We start from the raw sequence: 25,955 nt of genomic DNA, 5'->3' as shown, positions 1-25,955 counted from the left end.
ATCTTTGGATCCTCGCTGTCTTCAGGGGATGTCCCGGAGGACTGGAGAATAGCCAATGTTGTTCCTCTGTTTAAGAAGGGTGGCAGGGATAATCCCGGGAACTACAGGCCGGTGAGCCTTACTTCAGTGGTAGGGAAATTACTGGAGAGAATTCTTCGAGACAGGATCTACTCCCATTTGGAAGCAAAAGGACGTATTAGTGAGAGGCAGCACGGTTTTGTGAAGGGGAGGTCGTGTCTCACTAACTTGATAGAGTTTTTCGAGGAGGTCACTAAGATGATTGATGCAGGTAGGGCAGTAGATGTTGTCTATATGGACTTCAGTAAGGCCTTTGACAAGGTCCCTCATGGTAGACTAGTACAAAAGGTGAAGTCACACGGGATCAGGGGTGAACTGGCAAGGTGGATACAGAACTGGCTAGGCCATAGAAGGCAGAGGGTAGCAATGGAGGGATGCTTTTCTAATTGGAGGGCTGTGACCAGTGGTGTTCCACAGGGATCAGTGCTGGGACCTTTGCTCTTTGTAGTATATATAAATGATTTGGAGGAAAATGTAACTGGTCTGATTAGTAAGTTTGCAGACGACACAAAGGTTGGTGGAATTGCGGATAGCGATGAGGACTGTCTGAGGATACAGCAGGATTTAGATTGTCTGGAGACTTGGGCGGAGAGATGGCAGATGGAGTTTAACCTGGACAAATGTGAGGTAATGCATTTTGGAAGGGCTAATGCAGGTAGGGAATATACAGTGAATGGTAGAACCCTCAAGAGTATTGAAAGTCAAAGAGATCTAGGAGTACAGGTCCACAGATCACTGAAAGGGGCTACACAGGTGGAGAAGGTAGTCAAGAAGGCATACGGCATGCTTGCCTTCATTGGCCGGGGCATTGAGTATAAGAATTGGCAAGTCATGTTGCAGCTGTATAGAACCTTAGTTAGGCCACACTTGGAGTATAGTGTTCAATTCTGGTCGCCACACTACCAGAAGGATGTGGAGGCTTTAGAGAGGGTGCAGAAGAGATTTACCAGAATGTTGCCTGGTATGGAGGGCATAAGCTATGAGGAGCGATTGAATAAACTCGGTTTGTTCTCACTGGAACGAAGGAGGTTGAGGGACGACCTGATAGAGGTATACAAAATTATGAGGGGCATAGACAGAGTGGATAGTCAGAGGCTTTTCCCCAGGGTAGAGGGGTCAATTACTAGGGGGCATAGGTTTAAGGTGAGAGGGGCAAAGTTTAGAGTAGATGTACGAGGCAAGTTTTTTACGCAGAGGGTAGTGGGTGCCTGGAACTCACTACCGGAGGAGGTAGTGGAGGCAGGGACGATAGGGACATTTAAGGGGCATCTTGACAAATATATGAATAGGATGGGAATAGAAGGATACGGACCCAGGAAGTGTAGAAGATTGTAGTTTAGTCGGGCAGTATGGTCGGCACGGGCTTGGAGGGCCGAAGGGCCTGTTCCTGTGCTGTACATTTCTTTGTTCTTTGTTCTTTGTTCTAACACTAAGTAACCTGTATGCTGTCCTTTTAACATCCAAAAGACTTAACAAACCTTCAAACAGGAGCACATTAGGTTTACATTTAATACTGAGACCTTTTTACAATTCTGAGTTCACCAAATGATCCATAGATAGTCTTTGGATGGCAGAGATCAACAGCAGTGCAGCTCACTGAAAAAACCCACCCACCCAAGCTTTCTCAAACTGAAACTAAAAAGCAGAAGTAGAGCTCAGCTCCACCCACACTCTGACATCACTCCAGTAACATGAGCAGCCAAACATTTCTTAAAGGTACATTTCTTAAACACCCATTTCTTAAAAGGTATTCTCACGTGACAAATTACTTCCTTTCAGACTCGAGCAGGAAAAACATCAGTCAACCTTTAGTTCTAATAGTTTGTCCAATACATTTACCCGAGTGAATGTAGATGTTTTAAGTTGTCCCTCCCTTTACCTCTTAATTTTCAAGTACTCTTCATTATTGATGGTAGCTGTCATGGGCACCGTTATTGAGACAAGCTCTCAATTTCGGAATTTAAACATCACCAGCTACCCGCGGTTGGGTTTGAACCCGTGTCCCCAGAGCATTAGCATGGGCCTCTGTCTTTGCCCTGTAAGATCCCTGGCAGAAGGGCTGGAAACCCCTGCCCCCAGTCTATTCAAACTTTCCTGGTTGGTATTACCTCTCAATTTTGGTACCATTCTGGTGAACCTCCTTCGGGGCCTCTTTGTCCTACTGAAGGGGCCTGGGATGGTTTACAGAAGCATGGAGGAGCTCAGCAACAGCCTTGGGCTTTCCACGCTGCGCTTAATTGCCTTCAGAAGGTTTACATCGCAACTGAACTATGCTGAAAGCTTACAGGATAGATAGTGTGGACCCCCTGTTTCGGTACCGGTGAAATGGAGACTTGCTCCAAAGGTGGTTTGTAAGATGCGAGACTGGAATTGGTCGCAGTGTGCATGACATGAAAAATGTGCTTTTAATGCAGGATGGGGGGGAGGCTATCTTGTTGCCTTCTCGTCATTTATTATGAGGTTGTCAAGGCATTTTTTCTTAGTAAATTGACACAATTTCCCATCTGTTCCCAGTTGCTGTGCTGCTCTCACGCTGACACATTGTGACCCCTGGCTGTACAGAACTCGGAGAGTTGATCGTTATCACTGTACTCTTGACAGGAAGAACGGAGATACAGTCTCCCCACTGGGCAATGGATTGGATGCACAACCCCCCCCCTCCCTCCCTCCAGCGATGGAGTAACTTGCTCTACGCAAGGATCATGGTGAAGATAGCGGGCCAGTGTGACCCAATTAAACCCAACAGCGGGTTCCGCAGCTGCACAAGATCTCCCTGTCACTGACCGAAAGAAAAACAGGTTTCCCGAAACATAGCCCGAGATATTTGAAACGACAAGAAACTCTTGATTAATCTGCACTGGTAACAGTTAGAACCTGCATTTTGTCAGTTTTACATTTTGGTTCACTTAAGCAGCTTAATTTACAAAAGTGAGTTATTTTACCTTCTTTTATTCGTTCCCGGGATGTGGGTATTGCCGGCTAGGCCAGCATTTATTGCCCATCCCTAGTTGCCATGGAGAAGGTGCCTTCTTGAGCCGCTGCAGTCCCTAGACAACCATCTTTCCTTCGTAAAGAGATTAAATTCCCAAGCCCCCTTCAATAAACAACAAAGGGATTGAATTTTTAAGACCCATTTCTTCTATTGTGCTCCCTGTCTGGATTTATCAGACTGCAAGTCTCCCCTAATGCCATGGATTTAAATGACAACAAGCTATTCTGGCAACTTGTGCACTGTTGTGATTATTCTACGACGCTCTGATTCTATGAAATAAATTCTCAAATTCCTGTAGCTACTGCAAATCCTGTTCTCTGAACCAGGGAAACATTCAGCGTGGAGCATTAAAGCCTGTGCGTAAACACTACCAGAGAGGTAGTCAAACATACCACAGTGATGTGGTCGAATAAAATCTTCGCAGCACCTCCGGGTAATAGGTGGCTATTGGGTGTATCTTTAAAATATTACATTGCAAAACAATGAAGTTACATTAAACCTGTAAAGAACCACTGGTTAAACCACCTCTGAGAGCGACAGTTCTGGTCCTACATTTATAAGATGTTCCCCTCCTGTCCTCGTTGGGCGGGTTTGGAGATGGAAGCGAAAAATATCGCAAGAAGCATCGAACCAGGATAGAAACTGGTCCCACTCCCAGTCAGTGAGGGGCGGTTTCACACGCTCTTATATAAATTAACATATCGAGGACGATTTACTGGAATCGGGACGGGACCGATAGATCCCGCGAGAGGATAGGGTGGAAGTGAGGGCTTAAGTGGGTCGCTGCAGACGCAATGTGCCGAATGGTCACCTTCTGCACTGTATGTTCGATGTTCCCGGCCTCTACCGGGATTCCCGACGGTCGTTACTCCTCTCGAGATCTAAAGAGATCTGGCGAGATGTTGCGACAATCTGGATCCCTCCCACAGCGGATATTATACAGACTTGCACAGTGCAGTGAGCTTACAAACTCCCTTAACTGTGCCTACACCGGATCTAACCGGCCCCCGGGATCTACCGACTTCGCCGAGGAGATCCCAGCCGGGTGCTGTTCAGCACTGGGCTCCACGAACGGGGACCAGGCGGAACGGCACTTGGGGGGGGGGGTCTCCCACGCCATCAGAGGCCCCAGGGTGGTTGGAATCTGGGCAGGGTGGCACCCTGGCACTGCCGTTGCCACCCGGGCACCATAGCACTGCCAGCCTGGGGCACCCTGGCACTGCCAGCTGGGTGCCACCCTGGCACTCCAAGGGTGTCCATGTGGCACTGCCAGGGTGCCAGGCTGGCAGCGTCAAGGTGCCCAGGTGGCATTTTTCCTGTGCCAGAGATCGGGCTGTGTGTGCCCCGCCCGTATGAGGTGGGGTACAGGGAGAGGGCGCTCAAGACCCCCCCCCACCCCCAGCAGGTGAGTTGTGGCATTGGGGGTGTCCGGGGTGGGTCACGTCGGGGGGGTTTGAGGGATTGGGGCACCATTTTTGGTGAGCAGATCCCCTGAGTGCAGGAAATGTGACTGAGTGTGGCCTTGGGCGGGGCGTCTCCCCACCGAGGCCCGAAAAACTCACAGAATTCCGTTCGATAGTGGGGTCGGACCCCCCGCTACAGGTACCGGGAATGACCCCACTAATCCCGTCCAGAACGGACTCTGATTCTTTCCCCCGTTAGACTGTGCCTATCAGGCCCATTTGCCGGAATCAGCCCCACGTGAAAAAATCCACCCGCGGCGGCATGATGTCAGAACCGCGGGACGGTCGACTGGTGTCAGAAGATGTGCACCTGGTGATCAATGCTCTCGGGGTGGGGGGGGGGGGGGGTAGGGTAGTGCCAGGGTAGTGCCGGGGGCTTACCCTGGGTGAAGATGGTTTCCTGGTTTGCTAGTTGTGTGCTGGTGTGGTGACTGCATCATCGAGTTGATAGAACATAGAACATAGAACATTACAGCGCAGTACAGGCCCTTCGGCCCTCGATGTTGCGCCGACCTGTGAAACCAATCTAAAGCCCATCTACACTATTCCATTATCATCCATATGTTTATCCAATGACCATTTAAATGCCCTTAATGTTGGCTTAATGATCGCTGTGCTCCTCTGATCCTGGCCTCTCCCGGAGTTTAGTGGTTGCACCACTGGCAACTGTGCCTTCAGCTGCCGTGGATCTAACTCTGGAACACTCTCCCTAAACCTCCAACTTGCTATTCTCCTAAGGTGCTACTTAAAACTTACCTCTTTGGTCATCTACTCGAAACGTTAGCTCTGTTCTCTCTCAAGATGCTGTCCGACCTGCTGAGATTTTCCAGCATCTTTTGTTTTTGTTCCTTGGTATGTGGTTTAGTTTCATTTTTATAATGTTAATAGGTGTCTTGGGACATTTAATTACATTAAAGGCACCATGCAAATACAAATTGTTGTTGTTAGTGAAGGTTAACATTTGCCACACAGCAGATAACAAGCTGATCAGGAGGAACCGAAACAATGAGCAACGCAACTCATGATGTGTGAAATTCACCTGCATTCGTCACAGCAGAACATCTTTCAGATACCCACGCACACAATGCAAGTGTCATTTGTACTGGAACGAACTCTATTATTAACCCCAATGGAAAGCATCCAAGCGATTGCAAAGCTGTTTCTGCTGAGGGATTCAGCAGAGTCTAGCGAGGCATCACCACTGCTGTCGGTGGCCTCCCCTTTCCCCAGAGAAAACCCCGGCCTGAGAGGCACCAGAGAAGGTGCAGAAATGATTCAGGAGCTTGATGCCAGAACAGAGAGGTCAAACCTAAGATTGAACAGGCTGCAGAGAAGGGGAGACTAAAGGGTTGTTGAACAGAGATCATCAGGAATATAAACGATTTTGACAAGGAAGACACGGAGAAGAAGGGGGAGACCAGAACTGGAGACCTTGAATACGAACATCAGAAATAGGCACAGGAGGGAAACCATTCGGCCCCTCTAGCCCATTTGGCCATTCAATAAGATCATGGCTGATCTCCCAAACCCAACTCCATTTTCCTGCCCCATCCCGAATTTCCTTAATGCCCTCAGCAAAAGACCATCTCAGCATTAAATCCAATCGGAGATTCAGAAGAAACATCTTTACCCAGAGAGTGGTTGAGAATGTGCAAACTTGCTTCCACAGGAGTAATTGAGGCGAACATTCTAGATGCATTTCGGAGGAGCTGGATTAATATTAAGGGAGACGGGAACAGAAGGCCATGTTGATCAGGGACAATAAAGGTGAAATGAAGCCCGGATGGAGCACAAGAGATGGTCCCGTTAGACCAAGTGGATTGTTTCTGTGCCTTCACCACTCTGTAGTGGAATGTTAGAAAGTAACGCCAGCGGGGGAATGCAGCCAACTCGTGGGACTAGCTGACCCAGAAGCCAGAGCTTGACTTGTTGAACAGAATTGTGTTGTCGTCTGAAGAGGACGGAGACCAGAACTGAGACAAGGGGCGGGATTCTCTCAGCCCGGGGCCGGGCTGGAGAATCGCAGCGACCAGCGCGAATCTCTCCACGCCACCCCGACGCGATTCTCCGCTGGCGCCATTGGCGCGAGCACGGTTAGCGTGGCGCCGGCCGGGGGCTGCTCTACGGGCCCCCCCCTCCCCCATCCCCGCTGATTCTCAGCCCGGGATGGGCTGAGCGGTTGTACCGAGAAACCCGGGTCCGGCCAGCGGCGTTCTAACCCGCTACTGGCTGGCGGGACCTCAGCATGGAAGGGTCCAGGGGCGGCCTGTGGGGGGTGCCGACCAGGGAGGCCCTCCGCTGTGGCCTGGCCCGCGATCGAGGCCCACCAATCGGCAGGCCAGCCTCTCGGGCTGGGGGGGGGCCTCCCTTCATCCGCGCCAGCCCCTGTAGCCTTAGCCATGTTGCGTCGGGATCGGAGTGGAGGAGGGAGCCACTGCGCCAACGCAGACCCCGCGGCGCCCAGGAGCCAGAATTGCTGATCCTGAGGCCATGTTGACGCCGTCGGGAAACGTGACGGCGTTTACGGCGGCGTCAACACTTAGCCTCAGGATCACAGAGTCCCGCCCGAGATGTGAGCTTTCTTTCATCGTTGTCAATTGAGCAGTTTGCTGGGTCAATTTGGAGGACATTAACGGGGGTGGGGGTCTTCCCATCCTTCTGCCACAGCTTTATTGCACAAGGGATGAGACCTTTCCAGGATTTCCACTCTCCAGGGCGCAACGAGAGAGAGAACAAGCTTGGGAATTCAGCAATGGACAACTTGATCACCTGGAATGCAGGACACATGTTGGCCAACCAGCAAAGTCAATGGAAGTAAATATTGGGAGAAATGTGAAAGTGGACCACCCATGTTACCCTGTCACAAAACTCTCAAACTGGTGTCCACAGATCCCTGGGGGTCCGTGGACACATCCCGGGGGGGAGGGGGGGGCTTTGAAATAATCATGAACACAGGGGGGGGGGCGAGAAAATAAATAAATAGAAAGACTTGCATTCATAAAGAGCCTTTCACCAGCCCCAGATGTCCCAAAGTGATTTCCAGCCAATGATGTACTTTTCAAGTGTAGCCACTGTTGAAATATTGGAAACATGGCAGCCAATTTGTGCACAGCAGGATCCCATAAATATGAATAATGGCCAGACCATCTGTTGTGTTGACTAAGGGATAAATATTGGCCAAGGCATCGGTGAGAAGTCTCCTCCTCTGCCTTCAAAATAGGGCCATGGGTTGTTATCAAGGTGTGAAAGACAGTACAGCCCGCCCTCAACACAATGTAGGTGTTTGAGAAGAGAAGGAACTAAAAATCAAGACGAGCAAGCTGGGTTATGTAAATTACTGATAGTTTGTGATAGTCGTGTACAGGTAGCGACCAAATGTCAGTCCTCCCACCCAGTTTCCGAAGGCCAGCTCTTCATATTGGTGAAGGGTGCCTGGGGGGAGGTTGCCATGGTTTCAGGTTGTGAGTCTGGTATTAAAACGTAGGGGGCGATTCTCCGATATTGAGCCCGTGTTCGCGGCGTCGTGAACGCCGTCGCGTTTCACGACAGCGCGAACAGGGCCCGGGTATGAGCGATTCTGGCTCCAGCCTCCTTACGCGGCGGCAAATGGGCGGCGCACCAACCCACGCAGGCGCAGTTGGGCCGCGCCGACCTGCGCACGCGCGGGGGACTTCTTTAGCGCGCCGGCCCTGAACCAACATGGGGTCGGTGTTCAGGGGCCGGCCGTGCTAGGAAGTAGGCCCGGGGGGGGGGGGGGGTAGACTGGCACACCGATCGGTGGGCCCCGATTGCAGGCCAGACCCCATCGGAGGCCTCCCCGGTGAAGGAGCCCCCCCCCCACAGTCCGGCCCCCCGACTGTTCCCGCAGAGTTCCCGCCGGCAGCGACCAGAGGTGAACGGCGCCGGCGGGACTCTGTCGTACCGACGCGGCCGCTCAGCCCACCCGGGCCCGAGAATCGGCGGCCCCGCCGATTCCAGCGGCTCCCGCCCGGCGTCGCGCCAAACGCGCCGGCGCAAATGGCGCCGATTCTCCGCACCTCGGAGAATCGCGCGCAGGCGTCAGGGCGTCGCGGTGCAGTCGCGGCGATTCTCCGGCCCGGCGCGGGGCTCGGAGAATCGCCCCCGTTATCTGGGAAGAGACTTGCTGCTGTGATACTTGGGTACTCTGGGGCTGGATTGTACATGGGGTCGAGGGAGGTGTAAAGGTCAGGGGTGAGCCTGCTGATGCTTGGCCAGCTCGCTGCGCAGACATTTAATGGCCACTGGGCTGAAGATTCCCGCTCCCAGTGAGGAGGTCCCACCCCTGAGAGCAGTCGGCCAATCGGAAGGCTGGTGGCTCCGCCCCTCAGCACCACGACCAGGCGCGGTGGCCACAGCCGGGACTGCAGACAGTTACTGATGAAGAGGAACCATGGAGCCCAGACGTGGGTCTTGCATGGGTCAGGCTGACGGGCCCTGGCGAGAGATTCGGAAACTGGGATTGGCAGGGCCTGGGCCTCTGACGGAGCCACCCGCTCATAACCTGGGTTGTACCTTGCGGCCTGGACACTTGGCACTGGCCTTACCTGCCACAGGGAAAATGCCAGTGTTGCCCACTGAATTGGCCACCTAATGGTCTCAGGTTGGCCCACCAAGGGAGTTGCCCGGCACTTCCCCTACTGCAGGTAAAATATGGTGCACTGCCCCTCCCATGGCATCCAGAAAGGAACATTGTTAACTGCAAATGTTTGTGAAATTAAAATAGAAACTTGCTCTAAACTTCTTAACTGCTAAAAATAGCCTCCGGACATGATTTGATCAATATCTATTTGTATAGGATGTGATCTGAGAACGGATTGGGCATGTCTGCTATTAGCAGACAGTCTTTACCCGCATTAAAGCAATTGTGTTGGCTTGCATTAGGATGTCAGTGGAGTTACAGTAATCCTTTCACCGAGTCGTAGAGCCATACAGTACAGAAAAGACCATTCGGCCCATCCACTCCTCACCGACAATAACTACGCCTAATCTCCCGCTGACCTCGGTTTACCTGGGGATTGTTTTGTCGGACCCAGTGAACTGCTCTCAAATTGGAACTCTGAATGATTATCTCGGGCGGGATTCTCTCAGCCCGGGGCCGGAGAATCCCCGTGACCGGCGCGAATCGCGCCACAGCCGGCCCGACACCGGCACGCGGTTCTCCGCGGAGCGGAGAGTCGGTGCCGTCGGCGCCGGCGCCGGTCGGGGGCTGCTCTTCGCGGCCGGCCCCGCCGATTCTCGGCCCGGGCCGATCGGCCGTCGTGTAAACGGCGAGTCCCGCCGGCGTCGTCCACACCCGTTCTCAGCCGCCGGGAACTCGGCGTGGAAGGGTCAGGGGGCGGCCTGTGCGGGGGGGGGGGATTCTCCGGCCCAGCCCCGGGCTGAGAGAATCCCGTCCATTTTACACAGAGGATGCTGCACTTCATCATGTCACGTTATAACTTAGACGGGGGGGGGGGCGCCCATTATTTGTAAACCATTTGAAAAAGGGTCCTTCAACCAAAGGTATTTGAGATTAGTGCCACCCTCGGTGTGTGGATTCCCTTCCAGTAACTTCAGATTCTAATTCAATAAAATGACCCCTGCTCGCAAACAGGAGCATGGTGAAGCCAGAAGAGGCAGGGGTCAGAGCAGTGTAATGAAGGAAGAGACGAGCATTGTCCTGTCGTGCACCCTGATAAATGGAGTTGGCCTCACAGTTCAAGTTACAGGAGTAATCGCACACTTGTAGGGATAGTTGATGAGCTAATTACTGACTAAATCCTGGCTTTCTTGGTAAAAACATCCATTGTCTAAATCTGCTGCACATTATAAGAGAAGCGAGTTCATGGTGGATTGAAGAATGGTAATTGAAGAAAGGGTGAAGGTTTGTTACAGGCAGGTGATTATGAACGACAGACAGCTGAACGGAATTGGAGTTTCTGATCATTTGAATAGTCATGCTGGCTTGATTCCGCCCCCTTCCATAAACATTCAAACTCTCCACCACCGACTGCCAGTCGCAGCCGTGTGCAGGAACTTACCAAGGCTCCTTCAACAGCATCTTCCACACCTGTGACCGCTACCGTATGGAAGGACCAGGGCAGCAGATCCCTGGGAACACTACCACCTGTAGTGGAGGTTCCCCTCCAAGTCACTCACCATCCTGACTTGGAAATATAGCGACCGTTCCTTCACTGTCGACGGGTCAAAATCCTGCAACTCCCTCCCTAACAGCACTGTGGGTGTACCTACACCACGTGGCCTGCAGCGGTTCAAGAAGGCAGCTCACCACCACCTTCTCCAGGGCACTTAACTGCAGATGGGCAATAAATACTGACCGATTAGCGACAGAACGCCCTGTGAAAGAATACGTTGAAAAATGAAAGATTTGCGTTTACTGTTGTTAGTTAAGATTACCCGACCACAGTCCGCCACGCTCCAGCGAGGATGGAGAATCTGGCGCCTCGACTAATCTCACATTCACTGCAGTGGAATCGGAGAATCCCGCCGGCGTGAATGGAGGAAGAATCCAGCTCCTGATTAAATATCAAAGATCCAGAAAATCAACTCTGCGTCTCTCAGGCCTTTCAGACCTACTGCATATTTGTAGCATTGTCTGTGTTTCAACATCGATTTAAGTCATTTGGATAACCATCCAAAGGTGAGACAAAGGGAACTTTCTTCTCTTGATCAACGAGTGGTTAGGATTTGGAATGCGCTGCCTGAAAGGGCGACGGGAAAGAGGTTTGATTCAAATCGCAATTGGATAAATACTCGAAGGAGAAAATATTGCAGGAATATGGGGAATCTACTTGATACGATGTGGGCATCGCTGACCAGGCCATTTCACAGAGTCGACCACATTGCTGTGGATCTGGAGTCACATGTAGGCCTGCCAGTAAGACCATGAGATATAGAAGCACAATTAGGCCATTCGGCCCATCGAGTCTGCTCTACCATTCAATCATGGCTGATATTTTCTCACCCCCATTCTCCTACCTTCTCCCCATAACCCCTGATCCCCTTATTAATCAAGAACCTATCAATCTCTATCTTAAAGGCACTCAGTGATTTGGCCTCCACAGCCTTCTGCGGCAAAGAGTTCCACAGATTCACCACCCTCTGGCTGATGAAATTCCTCTTCATCTCTTTTTTAAAGGATCACAATTTTTAGTCTGAGATTGTGTCCTCTGCTTCTAGTTTTTCCTACAAGTGGAAACACCCTCTCCACGTCCACTCTATCCAGGCCTCGCAATATCTGTAAGGTTCAATAAGATATCCCCTCATCCTTCTAAACTCCAACGAATACAGACCCAGAATCCTCAACCGTTCCTCATACAACAAGTTCTTTGTTCCAGGGATCATTCTTGTGAACCTCCTCTGGACCCTTTCCAAGGCCAGCACATCCTTCCTTAGATACGGGGCCCAAAACTGATCACAATACTCCAAATGGGGTCTGACCAGAGCCTTATACAGCCTCAGAAGTACATTCCTGCTCTTGTATTCTAGCCCTCTCAACCTGAATGTTGACATTGTATTTGCCTTCTTAACTGCCGACTGAAGTAAGGACGGCCAAGTTCCTTTCCCAGAAGTGAGATTAGTGACCCAGTTGGGTTTGTTATGACAATCGCTAGTTTCATGGTCATCATGACTGAGACTGGCTTTATATTCCATGGGGCTGGATTCTCCCAAAATGAGACGATGTCCCCACGCCGGCATAGAGACGGTGGAGATTTACTCCAGAAATTCCTTCCAAAAAGATGAACAAATTCAGTGGCCTGCCGGGGGCTCGCAGGGACCTTTAGCTGCGGATACCGGCCCCCGCACCTCCGATTCGGAGTCCGCGCACGAGCACGGTGGCGGCCTCCAGCGGCCGCTCCGTGCTCCACGGCAGACTCAGACCCTGGGCTGCACCGCAAAAAGAGACCCCCCGATCGGCCGCCGCCCGAACCTCAACCCCCGCACAGTAAATCGCCGCCTGCCTGTAAGGCTCCCCCTGGTCTCCGATTCGCCCAACCCCGACCAGGGCGGCCGCGGACTGAGTCCCTGGCCGCCACGCCAGCATCCCAACCGGCAATAATAGGTTAGTGCCACGGCATCGGGAACTCGGCCGGTCGGGATTGCTGGGCGGGCCTGTGGCAATGGCCCCCCGGCGGTGCGGCGTACTCCGCGGTCACGTCGATTTCCGGGGCCTGGAGAATCGCCGAACTGCCGCCGGCCCCGATTACGGCGTGAAAGTGGATTCTCTGCCCCCGCGCCGGCCCGATTTTGGTGCGGGAGAATCCAGCACCATGGGCGGGATTCTCCGCAATCGGCGCGATGTCCGCCGACCCGTGCCAAAAACGGCGCGAATCAGTCCGGCATCGTGCCGCCCCAAAGGTGCGGAATCCTCCGCATCTTGAGGGGCCGAGCCCTCACCTTGAGGGGCTAGGCCCGCACCGGACTGATTTCCGCCCCGCCAGCTGGCGGGAAAGGCCTTTGGTGCCCCGCCAGCTGGCGCGGAAACTGACTTTGCCGTGCGGCGCATGCGCGGGAGCGTCAGCGGCCACTCACTGCATCCCCGCGCATGCGCAGTGGAGGGGGTCTCTTCCACCTCCGCCATAGTGGAGACCATGGCGAAGGCGGAAGGAAAAGAGTGCCCCCACGGCACAGGCCCGCCCGCGGATCGGTGGGCCCCGATCGCGGGCCAGGCCACCATGGGGGCACCCCCCGGGGCCAGATCGCCCCACGCCCCCCCCAGGACCCCGGAGCCTGCCCGCGCCGCCTTGTCCCGCCGGTAAGAGAGGTGGTTTGATTCTCGCCGGCGGGACAGGCATTCCAGCAGCGGGACTTCGGCCCATCGCGGGCTGGAGAATCGCCCGGGGGGGGGGGCCGCCAACTGGCGCGGCGCGATTCCCACCCCCGCCGAATGTCCGGTGCCGGGGAATTCGGTAACCGGCGGGGGCGGGATTCACGCCAGCCCCCGGCGATTCTCCGACCCGGCGGGGGATTGGAGAATCCCGCCCCATATGTTTCATCAATTAGATTTACATTTCACCAGCTGCCCTGGTGGAATTTGAACCCTTGTCCCCAGACCATTGGACTGGGCCTCCAGACTATTAGACCAGTAATAATGACACTGCGCCACCATCTCTCCTAAAATGGCAGGTCAGGGGTCGAACAGGCTTGCTCTTTGACTCAGCCAGCACAAACTCAATGGGCCAAATGGCCTCCTTCTGCGCTGTCCTATTCTATGATTCCAAGAGCATTTGCTCACATTTGGATCTGACAACTTTCTGAAGTAACTAACACTATTTTCTGGTAACCAATATTTACCGGTAACTGACACTATTTCCCGGGACATTATTCAATTAGCAAGGACATGTCATGGAGTTGAACCCGAACTGACTTCAGGCAGGAAGGAGCAGGAATCTGGGTTTTTAAATGATTCGCCGGCCCTGGTCTTGCTCCTAATGCAGGAGCCACACTGTGAGACACGGTCCACCCGTGTGAACGATTCCCGATGAAAATGTTCCCCGAGGGCTGGAACTGAGAAACAGCTGGTTCCTGCCTCCTTGAGTGCCGCATTAATCTTCTCCTTTCATCATCTCCCTGCCTTTAATCCTCAAACAATTGTTTCGCATCTGGATCCAGGAAAGGATTTGCGGGTTTGTTTGTAATTTACTGCTGCGCGATTAAAAGGCAGGGTTGAACAGCCAGAGAGGGGAGCTTGGCGGAGATCACACAGTGGATCTCACAAAAAGGCGCTTTTCCCTAGTCATGAGTGAACTTCATAGTATCGGCGAAGGAGAACGTTTGGCCCACGACATCAACGCCAGCTGATCGGCGATCCACCGATCGGCGGGCCTCCTTTCCTCCGCCGGCAATGTTATATCCCTGCGCCATTTTTGTGCGGGGCGGCCTGGGGGAGGACGGCCACTGCGCATGTGCTATTTGCCGCCTGCCCAACTGCGCATGCGCGGGACCCAAGGCGCCGCGTCTTCTACGCGGCGCCGAGGCCCCGCCCCCGCAAGTCGCGCCACGCCCCAGCCAGCCCCAGAATGGGGTCTGGGAACAGGCGCCGACGCCGGAGTGAAACACTCCGGTTTTTACTCCGGCGCCTGCACTTAGACTCCCGTTGGGAGGACCCCGCCCGTAAATCCCCCATAGTCCCAGATGACCCTTTGAGGGGGAGAGCTGGCCGGCGGTGATTTAACCTGAGGATCAACGCACCTCAGGCGAGGGGTCAAGGTTGCGAGGGCGGGGCCTTCATGAATAACCTCAGCCGGTACCAGGAATTGAACCAGCCCCGCTGGCCTTGCTCTGCATCATGAACCAGCTGTCCAGCCGAATGAGCTAAATCACCATCCCGGAGAACAATACAAAGAACGCAACAACCTGGTCTGGCCTACATGTGACTCCAGACCCACAGCAATGTGGTTGACTCTTAACTTCCCCCTCAAGGGCAATTAGGGATGGGCAATAAATGCTGGCACAGCCTGCGAGGCCCACGTCCCGTGACCGAATAAACACAAATCAAACGGAAGTGCAGTGCAGCTTTCACTTGTGACTTCTAGAGTTGATCCAGGTGGGATATTCAGGGTTACTGCAGGAGTTGTGGGCTGTGGACGGGTGTGTGGAACCGCTACATCCTGATGCTGCTTGCAACGAGGCTAGGGTCCAGGGAAATCCAAATCCTTTAGCCCCACCCCATCTGACGTCAGGGGTCAGTTATGGGGTTCACTGCATAGCCCCATCGCAATGTCCTCGCCAAAAGGATATGGAGCCAAAATCCAGGCTGTTCCCCAAAATTTCTCACTCGACCAGGGCTCCTGAGAAGATTTTCATTCTTGATGTTCCCAAAATCAAAACCTTAGTGCAACCGGAGGAGGCCATTCGACCCCTCGAGCGCATGACTGACCTATACTGTACCCTAACTCCATCTAGCCTGGCACAGTGGTCAGCACTGCTGCCTCACAGCTCCAGATTCCGGCCTTGGGTGACCGTCTGTGTGGAGTTTACGTGTTCGCCCCGTGACTGCGGGGGTTTCCTCCGGCTGCTCCGGTTTCCTCCCGCTGTACAAAGATGTGCAGGTTTGGTGGATTGGCTGCGCTAAATTGCCCCTAGGTGTCCACAGATGTACAGGTTACGGTGGGGTTACAGGGAATAGGTTAAGGTGCTCTTTCACAGGGTCAGGGCAGACGCAATGGGCCGAAAGGTCTCGTTCTGCACGGTAGGGTTTCTATGAAGCCCTTTGGTTCTGTAACGCTTAATACCCTTACCCAAGCCAAACCTAGCCATCTCAGTTTGGGAATTTTCAATTGACCTCCAGTTTCAATTCTTTGGGGAAAGAGTGTTCCAGGATTCCAGCAGCCTTCGTGCTTCTTGAAGTCACCCCTAAACGGCCTCGTTCTAATTTTCAGGTTATGCTCCTTGTTCTGGACCCTCCCCAGCGGAGGAAGTTTAAGAAGGGACGGAGGCAGAAGACGGGAAATTATCGGCCGGTTAGCCTGACTTCGGACTTCGGTCATTGGTAAGATTTTAGAGTCTGTTACTAAAGATGAGATTGCGGAGTACTTGGAAGTGCATGGTAAAATAGGACTGAGTCAGCACGACTTTGTTAAAGGGAGGTCATGTCTAACAAATCTGTTAGAGTTCTTTGAGGAGGTAACAAGCAAGTTAGACAAAGGAGAACCAGTGGACGTGGTTTATTTAGATTTCCAGAAGGCCTTTGACAAGGTGCCGCAGAGGAGACTGTTAAATAAGTTAAAAGCCCATTGTGTTAAGGGTAAGATCCTGGCATGGATAGAGGATTGGCTGACTTGCAGAAGGCAGAGAGTTGGGATAAAGGGGTCTTTTTCAGGATGGCAGCCGGTGACGAGTGGTGTGCCTCAGGGGTCAGTGCTGGGACCACAACGTTTCACAATATACATTAAAGATCTGGAAGAAGGTACTGAAGGCACTGGTGCTAGGTTTGCAGATGATACAAAGATCTGTAGAGGGATAGGTAGTATTGAGGAAGCAGGCGGGCTGCAGAAGGATTTGGACAAGCTAGGAGAGTGGGCAATGAAGTGGCAAATGAAATACAATGTGGAAAAGTGTGAGGTTATGCACTTTGGAAGGAGGAATCTAGGCATGGACTATTTTCTAAATGGGGAAATGCTTCGGAAATCAGAAGCACAAAGTGACTTGGGAGTCCTTGTTCACGATTCTCTTAAGGTTAACGTGTAGGTTCAGTCGGCAGTTAAGAAGGCAAATGCAATGTTCGCATTCATGTCAAGAGGGCTAGAATACAAGACCAGGGACATACTTCTGAGGCTGGATGAGGCTCTGGTCAGAGCCCATTTGGAGTATTGTGAGCAGTTTTGGGCCCCATATCTAAGGAAGGATGTGCTGGCCTTGGAAAGGGTCCAGAGGAGGTTCACAAGAATGATCCCTGGAACGAAGAACTTGTTGTATGAGCCCTTCCCGACCCACAGAATGTAGGAGGAGGCACCCTTGCAGAGATGCACACGGTGATCGTAGATGCGATCGGTTACAACAGAGGTGACCCAGTAGAAGGCCTGAATAAGTGAGGCAGAAGAAGACAGAACACCCCACAGCATTTGCTGGACGCCTGTGGATCCATTTTACATCAGTTTTCGGAAACCTAGACCGCGCCCATTTGTCTCAAGACAACATGGCCAAATGGACCCGCACCCTTATCTCCCATGCCACAGAGGCAGGACAAAAAGCCTGTACCAATTATGACCCCTCGGAAGAAGCGCACAACGAAAAATGGGTTTTAAAGAGGTTGTCCCGCACCTGGGAGCAATCTGTCCACAACAAACCCGTAATTAGGAAACCCGAAGAACAGCAGGCAGAGGCAGATATCCAAGCAGTTAAAGCTCACCAGAACCCCGCATGGGTGAACAAAGGCAGGAACAGCCCCCCACAGCAAACCAAATCCCAGGAGTGTTATAATTGCGGCCAATTAGGACATTACGCACGAGAATGTCAAGCCTCCCTGAAACAGCAACGGAATCAGCCCACAAATGCCCCCCGAACCAGCAATGACACCAACAGCCCCAACTCCCCACAGGGAACCATATCCCAGGGAGCAATACGCCAGAGAGCCTGCTCCGCCTTACGTGCCCCAGGGGTCATGTTACAACTGTGGGCAGTCAGGACACTTCGCCCGAGATTGCAGGAGACCCCCACCAGCTAGACTAGCCCCCAGACACGAAAGAGAACACCACCCACAGCAGCTACAAGGTCCCAGCTGCCCCATGCAAACTGTGAGCGCTTACCCACCACTTCTCCTGGCAGGGACACCTCAGCAAGGCCACTTCATTTTTGTTTCACTCCTCCTTCCTCTCTTCTTTGGCCACACTACACTGCCTAGTTACTATGCTAGTTACACCCCAGTCCAAAGTGATTTACGATGTCCTTTCTGATGAAACCTGCAGCATGTTTGTTCAATGTTTGTTCATTAATGTTATCGTTAAGTGGTGTGCGTAAACTCGAAGGTTTTCACAACCCCCACGTCACCACTCCTTTAACCCCCCCCCCCCGGCTGTTAAAGGTACAAGTTTCAAGTTTTTTCAAGTTTGTCCCAGACAAAGGTACAAGTTTCAAGTTTTTTCAAGTTTGTCCCAGACAATAGTTCAGAGGAACTAGTCTGTCGGCAGACAACAATCATAACTACTCTCCTGATTCGAAGGTAATCACAAGAGGCAGCCCCCACGATGACCACATTCTTACCCGCCGCGGCCCATACGCACTCCATTTTTGGCTCATTATGTTCATAATTCTTTTGCTTGGTTTTGGCAACCTATGGTAGCTTCCCTCTGCTATTTACATCCTCAAACACTAGGATGGTAAATGACACAGGCTGCGAGACGGCTCGCAGTACGGCAGTATGTTCTTCGATGTCTAGTCCAAATATTCGGTTTAAAAAAAAATGAGGGAGTCACACACGGTGACAAATTATAAAGGGAAATTGGCACTAAAAGACAGACATGCTAACATTCAAGATATTACACAAGATAGTAACAGGTATTATGCTTGTGTCCATAGAACTCCGGAACCTCAGGAACTTCAGAGGAAGAAAAAGAGGAAGAGAAGAAAGGAAAGAAGACAACAATGAAGATGTCATCCGTGTTTTTCGTCATTATTGTAATTTGTATTCGGTTCTGCGTGAATGCGAACCCCCTGACCCCTACCATACAGGCCGTGAATGATTCCTACCCCTACCATACACTACACCCTGAAATAGTTAACCCCGAGATAGTTACCGACACCCCGGCCTGGTGTGACAAGTTTCTAACCTGGTACTCACGATCGTACATTGTAGAATCACTCTCAGTACTGTCGATACTCTGCAGTGTCGTGCAGACACTTAGACTCAGAAAATGGCGAAGGAGAGCCTACCACTCTCGCACCCCGGTACACACGTTTAGGTCCCCTATTTTCGGACTTCATCAAACCCCCTAACCCCTCGAGTGAATTAAAGTGCATCCGCTTTTCTTTATGGATGTTTTGTTCAATAAAGAAATGTAAACCTCTGTGCTTGACTGCCAAGCCAGAGAAACTTGTGTTGCTGCTGTTTGTACATTTAAAGTGTTGTAGATTATTTTTGATTGTTTGAGTGTGGATAGTTTATTGAGGATCGTTAGAGGTACCGTTTTTAAAAATGTTGTAATGCATGTCCCTGTTGTGACATAGCGCCACTTAGAATTGTTAGTTATAAATTTTCATACATAGTTATGGTCAGTGTAGAGGCCATGAAAGAGTGCTCGCTGGGTCAGGAAGTGAAGACAACGCAGTTATGTGATCCTTCACGCTTCGCGTTAGTGATTACAAGGAGTTGGGTTGGCCACTTCCCGACTTAAAATGGAGGTCCGCAAAGACTACAGGGAAATTCAGCCAACACTGGCAAAAACTAGCAAGTGCAGAAATCCTGTGTATGAGAACTTGCAAAAGACCAGACAGCACTGAAACCAGCAGCCATCTGCATACTAATGAGCGATCCCCGGGCACAATTGAAACATTTAAGGTGAATAAGGCCAAGCCAGACTCCTCGGCGCCGGCAGGAGCCAAGACAAAGGGAGGCCAACGGACATTTCGGGACCGCCCAGCGATCAGGGAACAGCTCCAGTATTGGAGAAATTGATCCAAGTGATCGGAACGTAGTCCAATCACTTGGAACCAGGTACGGGGTCCGCCCAAAGGGGCGGGAAGCCCCTGGGGGCTATAAAGTAAAGCCCCCAAGTTCAAATCGTCCTTCTTGGCAGGGTCACTCAGCAACTCGAATCAACCCTTGAGAGTGAACTGCCTAAGCTGCCGCATCAACCAAGTAAGTCTCCAGTCAACACTTGCTACGAGAGAGGCGCTCCTAGCTACCAGTCCATACCAGTTTTTGAATCCTGTAGACTCAGAATCGAACAAAAGGCCATCTGTTCCCCTGACCTGGTGGGCCAGTCCGAAGCTAAGTATAGGCCTTTTAGTGATAGAGAATAGTCTAGAAAGTAGAGTTTATGCATAAGTAGCGATTTACTGTGTATAATAAATGTGTTTTGATTTGAATCTTACTGATTGGTGTGTTGAGTTATTGATGAATACTTAACTTGAACCTCGTGGCGGTATCATAAAGATACCTGGCGACTCAAGAGCAAAGCTTCCAGAAACAGAGCAAATTCAGTACAAAGACCAAATGGGCCTCGAATTAAGAGCCAACCAAAGTTAGCAACAGTGTGTGTATGGGGAGTGAGGGTGTGAGTGTGTGTTGGGAGTGAGGGTGTGTGTGTGGGAGGGGGGGGGGTGAGGGTGTGTTTGTGTGTGTGGGGAGTGAGGGTGTGTGTGTGGAGTGAGGGTGTGTGCGTGTGTGGGAAGTGAGGGTGTGTGTGTGTATGGGGAGTGAGGGTATGTGTATGGGGAGTGAGGGTGTGTGTGTGTATGGGGAGTGAGGGTGTGTGTGTGTGGGGAGTGAGGGAGTGTGTGTGTGTGGGGAGTGAGGGTGTGTGTGTGTGGGTAGTGAGGGTGTGTGTGTGTGGGGAGTGAGGGTGTGTGTGTGTGGGTAGTGAGGGCGTGTGTGTGTGGGTAGTGAGGGAGTGTGTGTGTGGGGAGTGAGGGTGTGTGTGTCTGCGGGGAGTGAGGGTGCGCGTGTGTGCGGGGAGTGAGGGTGTGTGTGTGTGGGAGGGGGGTAGTGAGGGTGTGTGTTCATGGGGAGTGAGGGTGTGTATGTGTGTGGGTAGTGAGGGTGCGTATGTGTGGGGGGAGTGAGGGTGTGTGTGTGTGTGTGTGTGGGGAATGAGGATGTGTGTGTATGGGGAGTGAGGTTGTGTGTGTGAGACTGGTGAGGGTGTGTGTGAGTGTGTGGGTGGGTAGTGAGGGTGTGAGTGTGTGTGGGGAGTGAGGGTGTGTGTGATTGTGTGTGGGGAGTGAGGGTGTGTGCGTGTGTGTGTGGGGAGTGAGGGTGCATGTGTTTGCGGGGAGTGAGGGTGTGTGTGTGTGGGAGGGGGGTAGTGAGGGTGTGTGTTCATGGGGAGTGAGGGTGTGTATGTGTGTGGGTAGTGAGGGTGTGTATGTGTGGGGGGAGTGAGGGTGCGTGTGTGTGGGGAATGAGGATGTGTGTGTATGGGGAGTGAGGTTGTGTGTGTGAGACTGGTGAGGGTGTGTGTGAGTGTGTGGGTGGGTGGTGAGGGTGTGAGTGTGTGTGGGGAGTGAGGGTGTGTGTGTGCATGGGGAGTGAGTGCATGTGTGTGTGGGGAGTGAGGGTGTGTGTGGGGGGTGTGAGGGTGTGTGTGTGGGTAGTGAGGGTGTGTGTGGGTAGTGAGGGCGTGTGTGTGTGGGGAGTGAGGGTGTGTGTGTGCATGGGGAGTGAGTGCGTGTGTGTGTGTGGGGGGAGTGAGGGTGTGTGCGTGTGTGTGTGGGGAGTGAGGGTGTGTGTGGGGGGTGTGAGGGTGTGTGTGTGGGTAGTGAGGGTGTGCGTGTGGGTAGTGAGGGCGTGTGTGTGTGGGGAGTGAGGGTGTGTGTGTGCAGGGAGTGAGGGTGTGTGTGTGTGCGGGGAGTGAGGGTGTGGTGTATTGGAGGGGAGTAGTGAGGGTGGGTGTTTATGGGGAGTGAGGGTGTGTATGTGTGTGGGTAGTGAGGGTGTGTGTGCGTGGGGAGTGAGGGTGTGTGTGTGAGTGTGTGTGGGGAGTGAGGGTGTGTGTGTGCATGGGGAGTGAGGGTGTGTATGTGTGTGTGGGGAGTGAGGGTGTGTGTGTGGGGGGGATAGTGAGGGTGTGTGTGTATGGGGAGTGAGGGTGTGTGTGTGGGTAGTGAGGGTGTGTGTGTGTCGGGAGTGAGGATGTGTGTGTATGGGGAGTGAGGGTGTGTGTGTGGGTGGGGAGTGAGGGTGTGTATGTGTGTGTGGGGAGTGAGGGTGTGTGTGTGTGGGGGTGTGAAGGTGTGTGCGTGTGTGTGGGGAGTGAGGGTGTGTGTGTCGGGGGGGTGAGGGGTGTGGGTGTGTGTGTATGTGGAGTAAGGGTATGTGTGTGGGGGGGAGTGAGGGCGTGTGTGTGTGGGTAGTGAGGGTGTGTGTGTGGGTAGTGAGGGTGTGTGTGTGGGTAGTAAATCTGTGTGTGGGTGAGGGGGGGAGTGAGGGTGTGTGTGTGTGTGTGGAGTGAGGGTGTGTGTGTTTGGGGAGTGATGTGTGTGTGTGTGGAGTGAGGGTGTGTGTGTGTGTGGGGAGTGAGGGTGTGTGTGTGTGGGGACAGAGTGTGAGTGTGTGGGTGGGGAGTGACGGTGTGTGTGTGGGGAGTGAGGGTGTGTGTGTGGGGGTGAGGGTGTGTGCGGGTGGGGGAGTGAGGGCGTGTGCGGGTGGGGGGGTGAGGGTGTGTGAGGGTGGGGGGTGAGGGCATGTGAGGGTGGGGAGTGAGGGTGTGTGAGGGTGGGGGGGTGAGGGTGTGTGCGGGGGGGTGAGGGTGGGGATTGAGGGTGTGTGAGGTGGGGGGGTGAGGGGGGGTGCGGGTGGGGAGTGAGGGTGTGTGAGGGTGGGGGGTGAGGGTGTGTGAGGGTGGGGAGTGAGCGTGTGTGCGGGGGGAGTGAGGGTGTGTGAGGTTGGGGGGTGAGGGTGTGTGAGGGTGGGGAGTGAGGGTGTGTGCGGGGGGGGTGAGGGTGTGTGAGGGTGGGGGGTGGTGGTGAGGGTGGGGAGTGAGGGTGTGTGAGGTGGGGGGGTGAGAGTGTGTGCGGGTGGGGAGTGAGGGTGTGTGAGGGTGGGGGGTGAGGGTGTGTGAGGGTGGGGGGTGAGGGTGTGTGCGGGGGGTGAGGGTGGGGAGTGAGGGTGTGTGAGGTGGGGGGGTGAGGGTGTGTGCGGGTGGGGAGTGAGGGTATGTGAGGGTGGTGGGTGAGGGTGTGTGAGGGTGGGGAGTGAGGGTGTGTGCGGGGGGGTGAGGGTGGGGAGTGAGGGTGGGGAGTGAGGGTGTGTGAGGGTGGGGAGTGAGGGTATGTGCGGGGGGGGGTGAGGGTGTGTGAGGGCGGGGAGTGAGGGTGTGTGAGGGTGGGGGGTGAGGGTGTGTGAGGGTGGGGGGTGAGGGCGTGTGCGGGTGGGGGGGTGAGGGCGTGTGCAGGTGGGGGGGGTGAGGGCGTGTGCGGGTGGGGGGTGAGGTCTTGTGCGGGTGGGGGGGGTGAGGGTGTGTGCGGGTGGGGGGTGTGAGGGCGTGTGCGGGTGGGGGGTGAGGGCGTGTGCAGGTGTGGGAGTGAGGGTGTGTGCGGGTGGGGGGGTGAGGTCTTGTGCGGGTGGGGGGGTGAGGGCATGTGCGGGTGGGGGGGGTGAGGGTGTGTGCGGGTGGGGGGTGTGAGGGTGTGTGAGGGTGGGGGTGAGGGTGTGTGAGGGTGGGGCGTGAGGGAATGTGAGGGTGGGGGTTGAGGTTGTGTGAGGGTTGGGGGGTGAGGGTGGGTGGGTGAGGGTGTGTGAGGGTGGGGGGTGAGGGTATGCGAGGGTCGGGGGTGAGGGGTGAGGGTGTGTGAGGGTGGGGGGTGAGGATGTGTGAGGGTGTGGGGTGAGTGTATGTGAGGGTGGGGAGTGAGGGTGTGTGAGGGTGGGGTTGAGGGTGTGTGAGGGTGGGGAGTGAGGAGGTGTGTGAGGGTGGGGGGTTTGGGTGTGTGAGGTGGGGTGAGGGTTGTGTGAGGGTGTGTGAGGAGTGGTGGAGTGAGGGAGTGAGTGAGGGTGTGTGAGGGTGAGTGAGGTGTGGGTGTGTGAGGGTGGGGAGTGAGGGGAGTGAGGGTGTGTGAGGGTGGGGGTTGAGGTTGTGTGAGGGTTGGGGGGTGAGGGTGGGTGGGTGAGGGTGTGTGAGGGTGGGGGGTGAGGGTATGCGAGGGTCGGGGGTGAGGGGTGAGGGTGTGTGAGGGTGGGGGGTGAGGATGTGTGAGGGTGTGGGGTGAGTGTATGTGAGGGTGGGGAGTGAGGGTGTGTGAGGGTGGGGGTTGAGGGTGTGTGAGGGTGGGGAGTGAGGGTGTGTGAGGGTGGGGGGTTAGGGTGTGTGAGGGTGGGGAGTGAGGGTGTGTGAGGGTGGGGAGTGAGGGGAGTGAGGGTGTGTGAGGGTGGGGAGTGAGGGTGTGTGAGGGTGGGGAGTGAGGGGAGTGAGGGTGTGTGAGGGTGGGGGGTGAGGGTGTGTGAGGGCTGTCAGCAGGTCATCTGCTTGCAAAAGTAACAAAGGTGTGCACCTTTAAGTTGGCAAGACATTCCAAAGTACTGGAATTTCGGAGTGTTGATCAAATGAAACATGGTACGAAGTCTTACAACACCAGGTTAAAGTCCAACAGGTTTGTTTCGATGTCACTAGCTTTCGGAGCGCTGCTCCTTCCTCAGGTGAATGAAGAGGTCTGTTCCAGAAACACATATATAGACAAATTCAAAGATGAAACATGACACTGAGCCACATGATGAGACTGCTCCCCTGACAATATGGTCAGAAGAATGGGATATATTGAAATTCCACAGCCTCTCAATAGATTTTTCCAGGTTCTGTAATGTCAGTCTCGCGAGGGAGACACCAAACAAACAGGAATGGATTCGGCAGTTGCTGTAATATAACCAGTAAGACAGACCGCAGCGACCTGGGCTGCTTAATCTTGAAAAGACACGGCTGACGGGTTACTTGATGGAGGTGTTTAAAATGATGGGATTGAGAAAGTAAATGTCAACTGTTTCCAATGGTGGGGTGCGGGGGGGGGGGGGGGGGGGGGGGGGCAGGAGACAAGAATTACAGGGTAGATGCAGGGAAGATGTTACCAATGATGGGCGTGTCCAGAACCAGGGGTCACGGCCTGAGGATTCAGGGTGAACCATTTCGGACAGAGATAAGGAGACATTTCTTCACACAAAGAGTGGTGAGCCTGTGGAATTCATTACCACAGGAAGTAGTTGATGCTAAAACTTTGAATATATTCAAGAGGCGGCTGGATATAGCACTTGGGGAGAATGGGATCAAAGGCTATGGGCAGAAAGCAGGATTAGGCTATTGAGTTGGATGATCAGCCGTGAGCGTGATGAATGACGGAGCAGGCTCCAAGGGCCCAAAGGCCTCCTCCGACTTCCGGTTGCGGCTATGCGGAGCTAAGCCGCACATTCGGCGGCTCCCGTTAAAACGGACTTTTGGGCTCTCTTGAGGAGCCCCAACGGCAATTTTTTCGACAACTTCCAGTGTGGGAAGGTGAGCAAGGTCCCCCCTCCATAGTATATGGATTGGACCAGGAGTGGAGCGGTCAAAAAAGCGTTTTTGGAGCAGCGAAAAGTGCGAGGGAGAAAAACCAAGATGGCGGCGGGCGGAGATCAAGCGGCATGGGTGCAGGAGCAGCAAGAGTTTCTCAGGCCTGCTTTGAGGAGCTGAAGAAAGAGGCACTGGCGCCAATGCTGACAGCGATCGAGGGGTTAGTGGAGACCCGGAAGGCCCAAGGGGCGGCGATCCAGGAGGTGTGGGAAAAAGCCGCAGAGAACGAGGATGAGATCTTGGGCCTGGCGGTGAAGGTGGAGGCGCATGAGGCGCTACACAAGATGTGGGCGGAAAGATTTGAGGACCTGGAGAACAGGTCGAGGAGGAAGAATCTTCGGATTCTGGGTCTCCCTGAAGGGGTGGAGGGGGCCGATGCCGGGGCATATGTGAGCACGATGCTCAATTCGCTGATGGGTGTGGAGGCCTCTCCGAGTCCCCTGGAGCTAGATGGGGCTCATCGGGTCCTGGCGAGGAGACCCAAGGCCAACGAGCCGCCAAGGACGGTAGTGGTGCGGTTTCATCATCTCGTGGACAGAGAGTGGGTTTTGAGATGGGCCAAGAAGGAGCGGAGCAGCAGATGGGAGAATGCGGAGATCCGAATCTACCAGGACTGGAGTGCGGAGGTGGCAAAGAAGAGAGCTGGTTTTAATCGGGCCAAGGCGGTGCTGCATAGGAAGAGGGTGAGATTCGGAATGCTGCAGCCAG

At 53.7% G+C, this 25,955-nt stretch overlaps 1 protein-coding gene and 1 long non-coding RNA gene across 5 annotated transcripts in view; one reads left to right on the top strand and one right to left on the bottom strand.

The window, feature by feature from the left end:
- Positions 1 to 20,084, top strand: part of LOC140385883 (uncharacterized) — a 203,002-nt gene extending 182,918 nt beyond the window's left edge. Inside the window, exons 2-3 of the long non-coding RNA XR_011933490.1 lie at positions 15,936 to 16,045; positions 18,571 to 20,084. This is a non-coding gene — a long non-coding RNA (uncharacterized lncRNA). The remainder of the gene's footprint in view (positions 1 to 15,935; positions 16,046 to 18,570) is intronic.
- The window catches only part of LOC140385882 (carbohydrate sulfotransferase 9-like), a 192,070-nt gene that overhangs the window by 104,263 nt on the left and 61,852 nt on the right, over positions 1 to 25,955 (bottom strand). The window lies entirely within an intron of this gene.

Source organism: Scyliorhinus torazame, chromosome 11, assembly GCF_047496885.1.
Source record: "Scyliorhinus torazame isolate Kashiwa2021f chromosome 11, sScyTor2.1, whole genome shotgun sequence".
NCBI classification, from domain to species: domain Eukaryota; kingdom Metazoa; phylum Chordata; class Chondrichthyes; order Carcharhiniformes; family Scyliorhinidae; genus Scyliorhinus; species Scyliorhinus torazame.
This window is presented reverse-complemented; position numbering and strand designations above follow the sequence as displayed.